We start from the raw sequence: 15,732 nt of genomic DNA on the forward strand, positions 1-15,732 counted from the left end.
TAACAATTAAAGCACTTGATTCATCCACAACATGTCCTTGACCAGACCTCAATGATTGCCTTTGAATCATCTCTAGTTCATATGTTTTGAGAATCCCATATAGAACTTCCAGAGTTATTCTGCTCAAGTCTCTTCCTTCCCTGATTGCTGAGATTTTCTGTTCCAAATGGTCAGGGAGAGTAAGCAAGAACTTTAAATTCACCTCTTTAGCTTCATATTATTTGTCATGAAGCTGCAAGTCATTTATCAGCTTGTTGAATCTTTCAAACACATCAGTAATGCTTTCCTTAGACTTAGCCATGAAACCCTCATACTGTGATATCAATATCCTTCTTTGATTAGATCTAACCTCCTCAGTTCCTTCACATAGTATCTCAATCTTTTCCCATATCTGCTTGGAAGTGTCACAGTTGACAATAATGTTGTACATCACATTGTCAAGTGACTCAACCAATATCATTTGCAAGCTGCTATCCAGGGAAAATTTCTCCTTTTCAGGATCAAAATACTCAACAGGATCTTTTGGAGCATAATGAGCTGGTATGACCATGTCTCCATTTTTAGATTCCTCAACTCTTACCATAGGAATGAAGGGTCCATTCTTGAGGATCTGAATATAGAATGGATTGGCCATCCTGATAAACAACATCATTTTCTTTTTCCAAAGAGTGTAGTTAGCTTTGTCAAAGGTAGGAATTTTGATGCTACCGATTTTCTGTGTATTCATTCTTCCAAGAATTTGAATCTGTTTACTTTCAGATTTGCCTCTAATACCACTTGTTAGGTAATGAATCACACACAGAGGGGGGTGAATGTGTTTTTCTGATTTTAGGCTTTTCTTGAAAGTTAATGGATGAACAAAGTAAATTAAATCTTGTATAGAAAAGTGTTCATGCAGAATATAAGCTTGCAGAAAATAAAGAACACAGATCTTCAAAACTCACTTAATTTTTGTATTAAAAATTAAGATGTTTTGCTACAAAATTTCTAAGCTCTTTGAAGTTAAAGAGCTCAGCTTCTTCTCGATAGTGTTACAAGAATTTTAATTTAAATTGTTACATCTAACTAAAGGACCAGTGCTAACTTTATATCTCAGTTAACTGCTGGTTTACACAATGGATAATAAACATGCTATTAACTTTTCTCAACTGTCACTTGTCATTTCTATTTATAGAAAAGCAAATCTTCCATTTCTGGATTAGCATATCTTTAGCATCCCGTGTTTACTTTAATCTTCCTATGTCAGTTGATCTTTGCCATTGATCTTGCACACTCTTCAAGCTGCTTTTTGTAGACTTGTCAATCCAGCTGTTGGATTATTTGTTGATTGTTTATCTTGGATATTGAACTGATCTGTAATTCTGTACTTTGAGACTGTACTTCGAGATCTCCAGTTTGATTTAATAGAACACTTGACATCTCGATAAGTACATAGGCTTATCGAGATCTCTAGCACTCCGTAATGAGTTTGGCTTGTAGAGGTCTCCGGCTTGTTGAGATCTCTAATCTTCATATCTTCACTTTGACTTGTAGATATCTCTGAGTTCTAGAATAAGTGTAGACTTGTCAATAACTCTGAGTTCTCTAGTGAAGGAATGACTTGTCGATATCTCCAATCTTCAGTTCTTCAAATTGGCTTGTCGATATCTTCTTGAGTTCTCGAGTAGCTTTCCTGACTTCTCTACTCCCGGTGGATATTGCTTATCCGTCGAGTGGTGGTTGTTTATCCATCGAGTAGACATTGCTCATCCGTCGAGTAGACATTGCTCATCCATCAAGTAGACACTGCACATTCATCGAGTAGACACTGCTCATCCATGGAGTAGACATTGTTCATCCGTCGGTACTCTCTGAAGTTTGAATGGCTTCTCGATAAGCCATTCTGGAGTTCTCGAATGACTTCTCTATAACATTAAATCTGTGACTTGTATGGATCTTGACTTAGAACATTTTTCTCCAAACAGATTTATTCAACTCCAAGGTTCTTCAAAATTCTTCTGAGGCATGATCTTCTTAATCTTCTTCAAGATAGAATCCTTAGGCTTTATACTGTTCTAGGAAAAAGACTCCAGTCTGCTCCTTTGCATTTTTACAGACTTTAAGTGTTACAAGTACAAAATACAAATTTAGATAACAATATAACTTACTTAGGGTTGAGAAGTTGTCTTAGTCTTGTTAAAGTACAGGCATGTCTTTTACAACATCTATCTAAGATTGTGTGGAAGACCTAATATAAATTTGAACTTAAATAATAAAACTAATAATATTTAACTGAAATTTAAACTTCGCATGGGTAGTGTAGATATGTAGTCAATGTAAATTTGTGTTATTTACTATTCAAGTGAGATGTAACATTTCATCCCACACCAAGTTGAATTTTGAAGTTAAAAGAAATTATAACATTATTTAAAGTTATGGAAACATTTGATTGTTTCAAAGTTAAAGTAATGTAATTGTTTGGTAATAGTGAAGTAAATGATCGTTAATATTTATAAAAATGAAAATTTAATAATCCATCATTTGTGATTTATTAATATCTAGAAATAATTTATAAAATGCTGAACATTTGAGGGTTTAGTGCTCAAAACCCTCGAGCCTACAAAGAGTGGACCCCAAATTAATATATTTTAATATTTTGGTGTTTAAAAATTTCCCTTTTAGGTTTTAAAATTACTTAGTTGAAAAATTATGAATTTATAAATATATAACTTTATATTTTATATTTTATAAATTTTAATGGGTATGTATACATAAATAATGGAAAACGTAACAAGAGGAAGGGTATGTCGAGGAACACAAAAAATAAGATGTGTATTGAGGTAACCGAGAAATAACTAAATTCCTTCCCTGTTTGTAGCGGTGATCGCTTCAAGAATGTGCAGGGCGAATTAAATGACCATCACTAATCAGCAATAACACAATATTTTTTTATCTAATAAAAAAATACGCTCTTTGATAAAAAATATACTAAATTGTTGTACGGTTTAAAAAAATTATTTGACAAAAATGATCGTAGTACATTATTTTAAAGTTATTTATAAGTAATATAATTATATAAATTATTTGAATTTTTATTTTCTCATAATGCTTCAAATCACAATCTGAAGGACATCGAGTTACTTCGCATTCAATAAATTTTAGTGCACGATCCCTAATAAGGATTTTTTTTCTCTCCTCGATCCCCGCCATTAATTGGGGTTCAACAATTCTTAATTTAAGTTTTTTAAATATTTAGTTGTTAAAATTTTGGATTTTAGAAGTATAATTTTTTTCTGAAGAAATATAATATTTTATAGTTAAAGCGGGTACACTATTTCGACGATTTTAATATTTTAGGGTTTAATAATTCTCCATATATTTTAGAATATTTGGAAGAAAATATATAAAATATATAACAATTTATGTGTACTGCTCAAAACACCTATTATAGTGTACCATAATTCAACTAGTTTTAATATTTTAGGGTTTAATGGTTCACCATTTTTGTTTGAGAAATATTTAATTTTGAAAAAAATAGATTTTAGAAATTTACAACTTTTTAATTAATATTTTATATTTTTAAGGGGTTTGTGTACATAAAAATATGAAAAACGTGATCGTAGTGGCTGTGTATAAAGGAACCCGAAAATATGGGTGTGTCCGGACAAACGTGGAATACAACAGAATCACTTCCGAGTTTGGAGCGGTGATAGGATAAACAATGTGTAGGATGGGTCATGTGACTATATGTTAGCACTAAAGCACACGTGAAAATATATACACGCAACCACACGTGATCACAAGTAGTATAGGATATAAGTCAAGTTCATTCCCACATGGACTGGTTTAGGCTAAGTTCATATTATGCACCTATGCAACAATGTATGGTTATCGTTCAATGCTAAGACAAGTAACAAATTTAGTTTTTATTTAACTAAGAGATTATACTAAATAATATTAACTGAGAGAATTAAGATTGAGTTATTTATATGAGAATAAACATGGGATTCTAAATTCTTTAAATACTTCATTCAAAGTTATGTCTTTAACCTTAGCATGTGATGGTGATGACAACTAATCAGATAACACGAAATTAGTATACGCCAACTTTCATTGTACGTATACCCTACTATTAAGCATCCACAATTAAGATAGAAGATAGCAGAACCAATTATGCTTAGTCCCTATATGTCTATAAAGATTGAAAACATAACGGTTTAAGAGCAAGTTATCTATCGTGATTACCCGGGGTGAATAAGATGGTTAAAATTACCCACGAACTATGCATGTCAATTCATACATAAACCTTTGCTAGCATGGCAAGTTCTAAACCTCTATATTCACTGTCACTTCCATAGAGATTAACAAACAATCTTAGATTTTAGCAACGCATTAAAGATGAATAAGCACAACCAAACTAGGAAATCATAAATCACCACACAAAAAGGATTATAAAACAATTAACAATTGAAATCCATAGATATAGGACCTCATGACAACGATTAGTTCATAATCGAACTCATCGTCACCATGGGTTCCAATGAAAACATGATAATAAACAAGATAAGAGTACTAGGGTTCAAAGACAAATCGAAAACAAGCATCCAAAGTTTCAACTATATTAAATAATACCAAATATTCTTCTCCGTAGCCGTCTTGTGCTCTCTTGGTCTTCGTATTACTCTCCCTTGGCTCCTTGTTATTAAAAACGAATTATTATTGGCTTATATATGCTTCTGGATGACCTGGGCCCTCAAAATCATCAAATTCAAGTCAAATCAGGATTTTGGCTCAGGACTCTAATACGACCAGCCCATACTCCGCGCGGGAGCGCGCGCTTTCTATCGATCTAGCGCGGCCATCCCGCTTCCCGCGTGGGTGCGCCGTGCTTCTGTAAATTTTTTCATTTTCTTGTTTCTGCTATAACTTGAGTTCCGTTCATCCGATTTCAGCGAATCAACAGTCAACGCGAAGCTATCGAGCTGCTCTTCAACATGAACATGGTATAGGCTTCAGAATCTGACATTCTTTCAGCATATTTCCTTGAAAAGCTCATTTATTCATTCAACTAATGCCTATTATGAAAAGACACAAAAATACATCAAAAATACCAATAACATTAGTCCAAATCATCAACTTAAGCTTGTAATGAAGCGTTCCAAGTAGATATAAAATCCACTTATCACACCCCCAAACTTGAATCGATGTTTGTCATCAAGCATAAACAGACTCAAAACTACAAAACAAAGCTAATACATGAATGCAACTATATGAATGCAACTAAATAATAATACAATCGATCCCTTCAGAATAACCATAACCAAATAAATAAGCCAGTGCCTCTAAGAATGCAATGACTTTTAACAGAGTTTGAATAAACCCCACAAACCAACTTAAACCAGAAACGAGCGTGTGTGGATGCTTAACAGATATACTCTCGATTCTAGATCATTAACCATAACTTACCTATCATTAAAACAATCACAAGTTTATAGACATAATAGATGTTAAATGCATAATGACTCACAACACTTCCTTTCTACTATAGTTAAACAAGGATTCATGCTATTATTGAACACATAACAAAGATGCTTATTTGACCGTGCAATGAGTGAAGTCCCAAAAGACTTATGCAATAATACCCATGTAGCGAGCATTAGGTTAGCGGATCCCAAACTATCAAAGCCTTAGTCACTAGGCACAAAGTCCCCCAGAACTTAATTGCCCGAGTATTAAAGAGCTCACTCTTAATCAATTATGAATAAACATATTTTTTTTCTTTTTTTTTCTCTTTTTTTTTCAACAATTTCTGAATGAGTGTGTTTCGCTCCATCTCATTCAACCCTAGACTACTCATAAAATATGAGCCGACTACTAGCCATTTGACTCCTAACCTTATTCACAACTAGCAATAAAATCCAAGCTTTTTTCCAAATTAAAATTCAGTGTTCTTTTGCCATTATGAGAATACCAACAATTCTAGATATAAACAAGTGATTAAATCTAAAGAAATAAACAAATATGATCATGATCTAGCTCAAAAGCAACCTATAAGACTTGTGAAATTTTTTGCTTTGGGCATGCAAATCAATTCATTAGGACTTAAATAACCCCATATTCGCCATCACTACACTCAAATTAACATCAACTTATCAGACATAAATAGTTCAACCTAAGGGATCATGCTATATGCATGCAAATGCAACTAAATGAACTCACACAAAAATACAAACAAATATGTCCTATATGAACAATCATGCAAAAATATGAATGAAATACAACTAAACATGTAACATGAATCTATATGGATACTACACACAACTACTCATCCTTACATTATCACCCCCAAACTTAAAATTTTCGATGTCCCCATTGAAGGCAATAATAAGGATACAAGACATACCTAGTCGTCGGGAGGATCACCCTCCTCGGGTGGAGTATCAGGTGGCGGATACACAGAATCAACACCAAACACCGGCCAATCAACCTCATCACCAGTGGCTCGGAAAGCAGTGCCCAAAGTATGTAAGAAGTCGGCCGCAAAATAACTAAGCATATCGTGCATCGCATTCATGCGCCTGGCCAATCTCCGAAACTGCGCATCACCAAGCCCAGAACCATCCCCTTTCTCGTGTTGAGCACATGAAGAACTAGCCTCTCCATGAGCAGCTCTCCAAGATGCACGCCTGGCTGGAGAAGAACCACCAGCATAAGTCTGATCAGCTGGCTGGCCTCGGGGAAAATGATCATAAATGTAACCCAGACCATTCTCATCAGCCTTTCCACCATACCATTCCTCCATGACTGAGATCGTAGAGCTATCAATAGGAGCGCTCATCATCTGCAACTGCTCCAACTCGGGCCAAAGAACACCAACCAAAATATAAAGCTTCGTCACAATAGTGGCATAAGGAATCTCCCCCGATGTCCTGGTTTCCAGAAACCGCAGTATATTCTGATATATCACATGGCCTAGATTCATATACTCTTCATTCAAGATCCCCCAAAGTAAAATAGCACGATCAATAGTAACATCATGATGATGCGAAGAAGGCATAATATTAGCACACACAAAAGCATTCCATGCCCGAGCATACCTATTCATGCATGCCACTGGAAAAGTGAGCGGCTCATTCGTGCCCCTCTTGCACTTCCACTGTGTTCTCAGAGCACACAACCCAGCCACAGTATGATCAATATCAAAATCCTCCCTTATCTTGTTCACCCATTCTTCTTGCGTCGACTTTTGTGGGGGTTAATTGATAACCCTACGAATAGTCGCCGGTGTGTAATCCATTGTCAAACCACGTACCACTGAAAACCCATTCTTATCCGCCCTTGCATTTGCATAAAACTCCCGAACAATGCTCATCAGGACTGCAGCGGGTACCTCACAAAAAGTTTGCCATCCTATCTCAATAATCATCTCCAAGAGCTTTCCATCTCTCGCAGTGGGTAAGAAACCTCTCTCCTTCGCAATTGATTTGGACATCAATCGATTAAATTCAGCTTGTACATCCGGAGAAGAAAATCTAGCCACCGCACCACCAGCACTCGAGTCCTCCGTAGATGAGGGACTAGAGCTGCTACTCAACATGAATCTCGATCTTTTGGGTGCCATGAGAACAATATAGATTTTGTGTGTAAGTAGTGAATATGAAAAACTAGGATTTTGGAATTGAAAGATAAGTGATAGAGATGTATATAGGATGTATGTATATACAGGGTAGATGTGCGTTTGGGTTAGGAGTGTTTAATAAATGGAATTAGGGTAGGAAAATGGTTTCAAATGGGATGGGTTATTTTTGTTTTATTTTTTTGATTTATTCCTTTTTTTACCAGACCCTCTGCGCGGCCGCCCCACTATCCCGCTAATATACAACAAACATGGGTTGCCTCCCACGAAGCACTTGGTTTACGTCACTAGCTTGACGTGAATCTTCGAATCAAGTTGTTGATAGAACGGCGCTCACTACCTCGCAGTTCGCCGTATCTCGATAGTAGTGCTTAAATCTATGCCCATTCACCTTGAACGCTAGATCTGGATGCATGTCTTGAGGAGTCTTGAATTCTATTCTATATGCCCAAACAACTTCATCTAGCTTCAAAGACCAATCTTTTCGTGATGGATTTACCACCCTCTCCAAGATACATTTAATCTCCCGATTAGACACTTCAGCTTGCCCATTAGTTAGAGGATGGTAGGTTGTGGTAATACGATGATTTACATGATACTTTTCCATCAATGAAGTGAACTTGCGATTGCAGAAATGTGATCCCTCGTCACTGATTATGACTCTCGGAGTACCGAAACGCATGAATATCTTCTTATGAAGGAAGTTAATCACCACCTTAGCATTATTGGTTGGCAAAAATTTTACCTCGACCCATTTGGACACATAATCAAATGCCAACAGAATATATTGATTATTGCAGGACGAGATAAATGGCCCTATGAAGTAGATTCCCTAAACATCAAAAATCTCAACTTCGAGCATCACGTTAAGAGGCATCTCATCTCTCTTGGATATATTACCAACTCGTTGGCAGCGATCAGATCTCGAAATGAACTGATGAGCATCCTTAAACAAAGTAGGCCAGAAGAATCCTGCTTGAAGGATACGAGCTGATGTCTTCTCTCCAACATAATATTCATTATACACAATAGAATGATATTCATGCAAGATTCCCTCCGTCTCACTGTACGGAATGCATCTCCAGATAATCTGATCTGCTCCCTATCTAAACAAGAATGACTCATCCATCGATACCACTTCACCTCACGCAGAAACTTCTTCCTTTGAGCATACGAGAGTTCTGGGGGAGTAACATTACTCACAAGATAGTTCAAAATATCTACAAACCTTGGTTCTTCTTCTTCCACCCCAAAAAGTTGCTCATCGGGAAAAGACTCCTTGATCAATGTCTTGTCCAATAAAGCTTTGCCTTGATCTTCCAAGCGTGAGAGATGATCTGCTACCTGATTTTCTGTACCTTTCTGATCCTTGATTTCTAGCTCGAATTCCTGAAGTAAGAGAATCGATCGAATCAAGCGAGGTTTTGAATCTTTCTTCGAGACCAGATATCGAATAGCCGCATGATCAGTGTAAATTGTCACCTTTGTCCCAAGCAAATAAGATTAAAATTTCTCAAAACCATAGACAATTTCCAGCAACTCCTTCTCTGTAGTAGTGTAATTCAGCTGAGCACCATTAAGGGTTTTACTAGCATAGTAAACCACATGGAAAATGTTCTGCTTCCTTTGGCCAAGAACTGTTCCAACTGCATAGACACTAGCATCACACATCATCTCGAATGGCTCATTCCAATCAGGTGCAGTAATCACAGGTGTTGTAGTCAAACTCTTTTTCAAGCTCTCAAAAGCAGCTAGACATTCTTCATCGAATTTGAAGGGAACATCTTTTTCCAGCAAATTGCACAAATGCTAGAGATTTTGGAAAAACCTTTGATGAATCACCGATGGAAACCCGAATGACCAAGAAAACTGCGGACTCCTTTAACTGAGATTGGCAGAGGAAGATTTTCAATGACCCCCACCTTAGCCTTATCCACATCAAGACCCTTGATAGATACCTTGTGCCCAAGAATGATACCCTGTTGCACCCTGAAGTGACATTTCCCAATTGAGCACCATATTGGTCTCAACACTTCTTTTCAGTACCAAACCAAGATTATGCAAACATTTGTCATAAGAAGTCCCAAACACGGAAAAGTCATCCATGAATACCTCTACATTAGTGCCAATCATATCTGAGAAAATGGCCATCATGCATCTTTGAAAAGTAGCAGGTGCTCCACAAAGTCCGAAAGAGACTCGATGAAAAGCAAAAGTGGCAAATGGATAAGTAAACATGGTCTTTTCTTGATCTTCTGGAGCAATACAAATCTGATTATATCCCGAATATCCATCCAGAAGTCAATAGTACTCATGACCATCCAACATGTCAAACAACTGATCAATGAATGAAAGTGGAAAATGATCCTTCCTTGTGGCTTTATTCAGCTTTCGATAATCCATGCAAACTCTCCATCATGTGACTGTCCGAGTAGGGATGAGCTCATTCTTCTCATTAGCTACAACTGTAATGCCTCTTTTCTTAGGCACACATTACACCAGACTCACCCACGATTCTTGCATCTAGCCATTTAAGAATTTCTTTCTTCACAACCTCCTTCATGATAGGATTTAGTCTCCTTTGTTGCTGAACAGTTGGTTTGCTTCCTTCCTCAAGCAGAATTTTATGCATACAATAAGAAGGGCTGATTCCCTTGATATCTACTATAGTCCATCTAATTGTTGCTTTAAACTCTCTCAGAATTTCAAGAGCTTATCTTCATTACTTCCTGAAAGGACAGATGCAATAATAACAGGCAAAGTAGATGTATCACCTAAAAATGCATACGTCAAGTGCTCAGGCAGTAGTTTAAGCTCAAGTGTAGGAGCTTCTTAATAGATGTCTTGATATGCTTTGGATAATTTTTCAGCTCTTCCAATCCAAAAGACTCGAAGGGTAAATCCAACTTCCTCTTCCATAGGAATGCATTCAAATTCTACAATTGTTCTTCCCCTTCTTTATCTTCACTATTAGAATCCCCCGTTAAGGTTCTTTCTAAGGCGTCCGTCCTTACCAAGTGATCAAGCTCCGAAGTCACTACGGAGTCGACCAACTCCACTTTAAAGCACTCCTCTTTATCAGTAAGGAATTTCATGGCATTGAATATATTGAACGTGACATCTTGCCTTGAACTCCCATGGTTAGTTCACCTTTTTGTACATCGATAAGAGTTCGTCCTGTAACTAAGAACGGTCTTCCCAAGATAATGGGGATCTTCTTATCTTCCTCAAAGTCTAGAATGAAAAAATTAGCAGGGAAGATGAGTTTATCCACCTTAACCAAGAGATCCTCCACTACTCCTCGCGGATAAGTGATGGAACGATCAGCCAGTTGCAAAGACATGTTCACAGGTTTTGGATTAGGTAGTCCAAGTTTTTTGAAAACGGACAATGACAACAGATTGATGCTAGCTCCCAAGTCACACAAACACTTGTCGAATGACATATTGTCAATGGTGCAAGGTATCGTGAAGCTTCCTGGATCTTTAAGCTTAGGAGGTAGTTTTTGTTGCAGCACAACACTGCACACTTCCGTTAGAGCAACGCTTTCCAACTCCTCAAATTTTAGCTTCCGAGATAAAATACCCTTCATGAATTTAGAATAGCTCGACATCTCTTCTAGAGCTTCAGCAAAAGATTTGTTAATGTGCAACTTCTTGAAAACCTTCAAAAACTTGGCAAATTGCTTATCGAACTTCCACTTCTGAAGTCTTTTAGGATATGGTAAAGGTGGGTAGACCTGTTTATCCCCTGTATTACCCTCAGGAGGATTGCTTTTAACGGCTTTCTTCTTCAGTTCCACCTTGGCATCCTTTTGCACAACTTTTTCAGCTCCAATCTCATTTTCTGGAATTGGCAAAGGTGCAGATGCACCTTCATTCTGAATGGAATATTCAGAATCTTTATCTTGCTGAATTTGGGGGCTCATGACCTTCCCACACCTCAATGTGATTGCCTTAAACTGCTCCTTGACTCCCCTCTTTCCTGGATTAGCTTCTATATCACTAGGAAGAGTTCTAGGTTAATAGTTCAACAAGGCATTGACAATTTACCCTATTTGATTCTCCAGAGTCTTGATAGAAACCGCTTTGCTTTTTCACATAAGCCTCAACTCCTCCAATTCAGATTTTTCATTAGTAGATTGACCTGCACTTCCATGCGGTTGTTGTGGAAGTTGGAGTTATTGTCTTGGTGCATACTGTTGTTGAAAACCAGGAGGGTTGAATTGCTTTGCTCCAAACTGCTGATAAGGCTGTTGTACCACATTCTGGTTGTTGGTCTAGCTGAAGTTAGGATGCTTGCGGTTGTTAGGATGATAAGTGGCAGGAACTGGTTGCTGCGACCTCTGAAAGTTGCTCACATACTGAGCTGACTCACTAGATATAACACATTGTTCTATCTCATGCGCACCTGCACAAAGCTCACAAATACTTGTGAACTGATTAGGTCCATAATTAGCCAAAGAATCCACTTTCATCGTTAATGCCTTTAGTTGAGCAGCTATAGCCGTATCTGTATCCACCTCTAGAATTCCTTCTACCTTGCCTTGAGGTAGTCTGTGAGTTGGGTTCTGATATTCATTAGCAACCATCAATTCAATTAGCTCATAAGCTTCATCATAGCTGTAAGCAATAAGGCTCCACCTGATGCTGCATCGAGCATGGGTTTGGACTGTGCTCCCAAACCATTATAAAAGCAATTGATGATCATCCAATCAGGCATTCCATGATGAGGACACTTTCTAAGCATCTCCATGTAGCGCTCCCAAGCTTCACATAAAGATTCTCCCGATTTCTGCGCAAATTGAGTAAGATTCTCCCAAGCTTCATAACATCTTCAGAAACATTATTGAACTTGAAAGTATCGCAGATCTCGATGAAATCTCTAATGTGCATGTTGGGATCTTCCATTGGACAACCTCCAAACTGGACTGAATTCTGCACCATCTAAATTGTGCTAGACTTGATTTTAAAGGTATTAGCTGCGATGGATGGTCTGATGTAACACCCCCAGATCCGGGGTCGGGGATCCGGGTCGTCACGGTCTTTCTTTCCACAATATCACTTCACTTAATTAATAATAAATAACCTTATGCTGTGACCCCACACTAACACACACCACAACCCGTTATAGTCTCAGAGATGAAATTTAAATAAGTACAAGTCTTTGAATCCACAATTTAAAAGTTATTACAACCCAAAATGATTACTTGATAAATTTACAGTTAATTGCCATTATCTGCCACAAGTTATAATTATACATAATTGATTCTCAAAAGTAGATGGTCTGATCTACAATAGATCTACCTCTGCAGCTATAGCAGCTACAACATCAACGGGAAGACGCGGGACGCTTCCCACGCGCTTGCGCTGGGTCTGCTGGAGTCTGGCCATCTTTCCTAACTGTTGTTGTGTGATGAAAGAAGAAAGCAAGGGTGAGCAGCAAGCCCACCAAATTAATATGTATAATGATTTACAATATATGAGCCTACTCATAATACTCATGAAAGTCTTGGTCAAAAGAAATGAACCAAGTTTGATATCATAATGCGATGAAGTCGCAAAATATTCAGTATATATACATATATACTTTTCAAAATATTGGAAGTCCTCTTCCATGCATAATATACACAAAGTCCCAGTGTATAACTGTATATATAAAAAAAATATCGTTGCAAGGTGATCTCATATATCTAACCTTGTCTCAACGTTTTTCTGAAAATCTTTGTCATTCATAAGACAATTATTAATTAGATATAAGTTTAAAAGATGAAGTTACAAGATACCCTAATATACTTATATCTTTCCCAAATACTACTTGAACTACCACCGTTCAAGTTATAATTAGTTTCAAAAGTTCATCCCACTGATGAGACCACAAGATAAGACTTGAATAGATTCAATCTTTGAAATATTATTAAAGGAAATGAAGTTAGGATATACTTCATTAAGTTCTGATATATATATATATATATCCACATATACATCTTCTTTATACATTTCTTGAAAACCTCTGTCATGTAAAGTATGAACAGAGTTGCAATATCCAATAAATTTGGAAGGAAAAGAATTTTGGCATAAACCAGATATCTTGCTGATCAGGCAAAGATACCAATAAGTAACCTTTTCTACTAGTAGATGGATGAATCCCCCACCGGTCATCACCCTGGCCTCATAAGGACCTTGTGCTGGACCGCCACCCGGCCTCTTACGCGTTGATGGACTGCCACCCAGCCACTTACACAATTCATAGACCGTACCCCGGCCTGTCGCTTATGCCGACTCAATTAGATGGGCTTACTTCCCAAACATTGGGCAAGTAATCAATTCATTTACCAAAACTGCAACCTCGTTGCGAATATAAAATACACCACAGAGCCGGATTCCCCAGGTTTTGAGCGAGTATTTAAATCCCCTTAAAAAGGAAGATCTTAAATATAAAAATGAGTTTTGGGATCCGCTCTGACTTTTAAAAATCATTTTGAAGACTCGAAAACACTTTAAAGAGTGTTTGGAGTAAAACTGATTTAATGAAGTAAATCAGTCCCCAGTATATTTAGAAAATGTCTGAATATTATTATTTAAATAATATTCCCACAAAGAATTATCTTTATAAAAATAATTGAAGTAGAAGTATTAAAACTTATACTTGAAACGAGTATTAAATAATCAAAGATATACTTATATGAAAGTATTATCTTTATTTGAATAATTGAAAATAAGTTTGATTATTGACACCTTATTCTTTAATAAAATAAAGAATATACCTCAGCAAATAATCGGAGTCATAGATCCTCAAATGAATATTCAAATAATATTCATTAAATAATATAAACTGAGTCATAAGCCCTCGAATGAATATTCAAATAATATTCAATAAATAATATAAAAGAGTCATAAGCCCTCGAATGAATATTCAAATAATATTCAATAAATAATATAAAAGAGTCATAAGCCCTCGAATGAATATTCAAATAATATTCAGATAAATAAAGTTAAAGTTATCGAATAAACCTTATTCGATTAATAGTTTGGAAAACTATAACCATATATATATATAAACATATATATATATATATATCCATATCCATATATACAAAAATCTACTCGGAATCCTCGACTCCCGGTTTTAGAAAATATTTTCACCTTTGTGTCCCTATACTAAGGGTATATGCAAGTTACCGCTATTCTCTAGCATAGGTATTATGCAACTGAATCAACAGATATATATGGAAAGAATACGAAACAGGCATGCATATATATATACCATAGTAGCATGCTTCAATATATTGCAACATTTGCTAATTAACCAACATGCATCTATCACAAGATAATGCAAATACATATATTCATCACAACAATAGTTATAACGGGTAGAAAACTTGCCTGAGCGACTGGGGTTACGAATGGCTCGGGACGAGTCTGGTAACCTATAAACAACAAGTAAGTTGGAATTAAACCAAAGTCACTTGTAAATCTATACTTTAACTAACTTAGACTCTAACGCTTGTTTTGCGCTCACTGATTCGCTTAAGTCACTCGGGTACCCTCGGCTCCACCATTTTTAATAATTTAACCTTTACGAGTTTTAAAGCGATTCCTTCGCGAGTGTCTTACCAACTGCCTAACACACTTACCATAAATGTTTCATACATTAATTAACCCTTTTTGGTCTTTAACCTATGTTTCAAAGTAAGACGAGGGGAAAAGTTTCGTTCGCGAAACGCCGTTACTTGAAACGGTCGTTTCTCCTAAACCGTGCATCGGAATCGAACGAACTACATATCAAAACGAAGCTCGTAACATGAGCTATCTAAACATGGCAGTGGTCATAAACTAGCAGGGGGTTCTCGGGTCCTAATGTTATGAACAAAAGCAGTCTAAAGTAAATCGGACATTACGACGGCTATGTTTACGCGATTTCCCAATTTTAAACCAATTCAAAACAACCACAATTCAACCACATATCATTCATACAACCAACATTCATCCATACCATACTACAACAGCCCCAACAATTCAATATTTCCAATTCATACTTATTTCTCAATTATGAACTAAGAGTTTACTTAAGTTCATTAACTAATAACCAAGATTTCCAACTCCAAAAATATCACA

At 36.6% G+C, this 15,732-nt stretch overlaps 1 non-coding gene across 1 annotated transcript; it reads left to right on the top strand.

Annotated features, from left to right (window-relative positions):
- Window positions 1-12,335: 12,335 nt before the first annotated feature.
- LOC141694899 (small nucleolar RNA R71) lies at window positions 12,336-12,441 on the top strand. Its single transcript, XR_012564178.1, has one exon. It is a non-coding gene; the product is annotated as a small nucleolar RNA R71 (small nucleolar RNA).
- The last annotated feature ends 3,291 nt before the right edge of the window (window positions 12,442-15,732 follow it).

Source organism: Apium graveolens, chromosome 10 (genome assembly GCF_009905375.1).
Source record: "Apium graveolens cultivar Ventura chromosome 10, ASM990537v1, whole genome shotgun sequence".
In the NCBI taxonomy this organism is placed as follows: Eukaryota; Viridiplantae; Streptophyta; class Magnoliopsida; order Apiales; family Apiaceae; genus Apium; species Apium graveolens.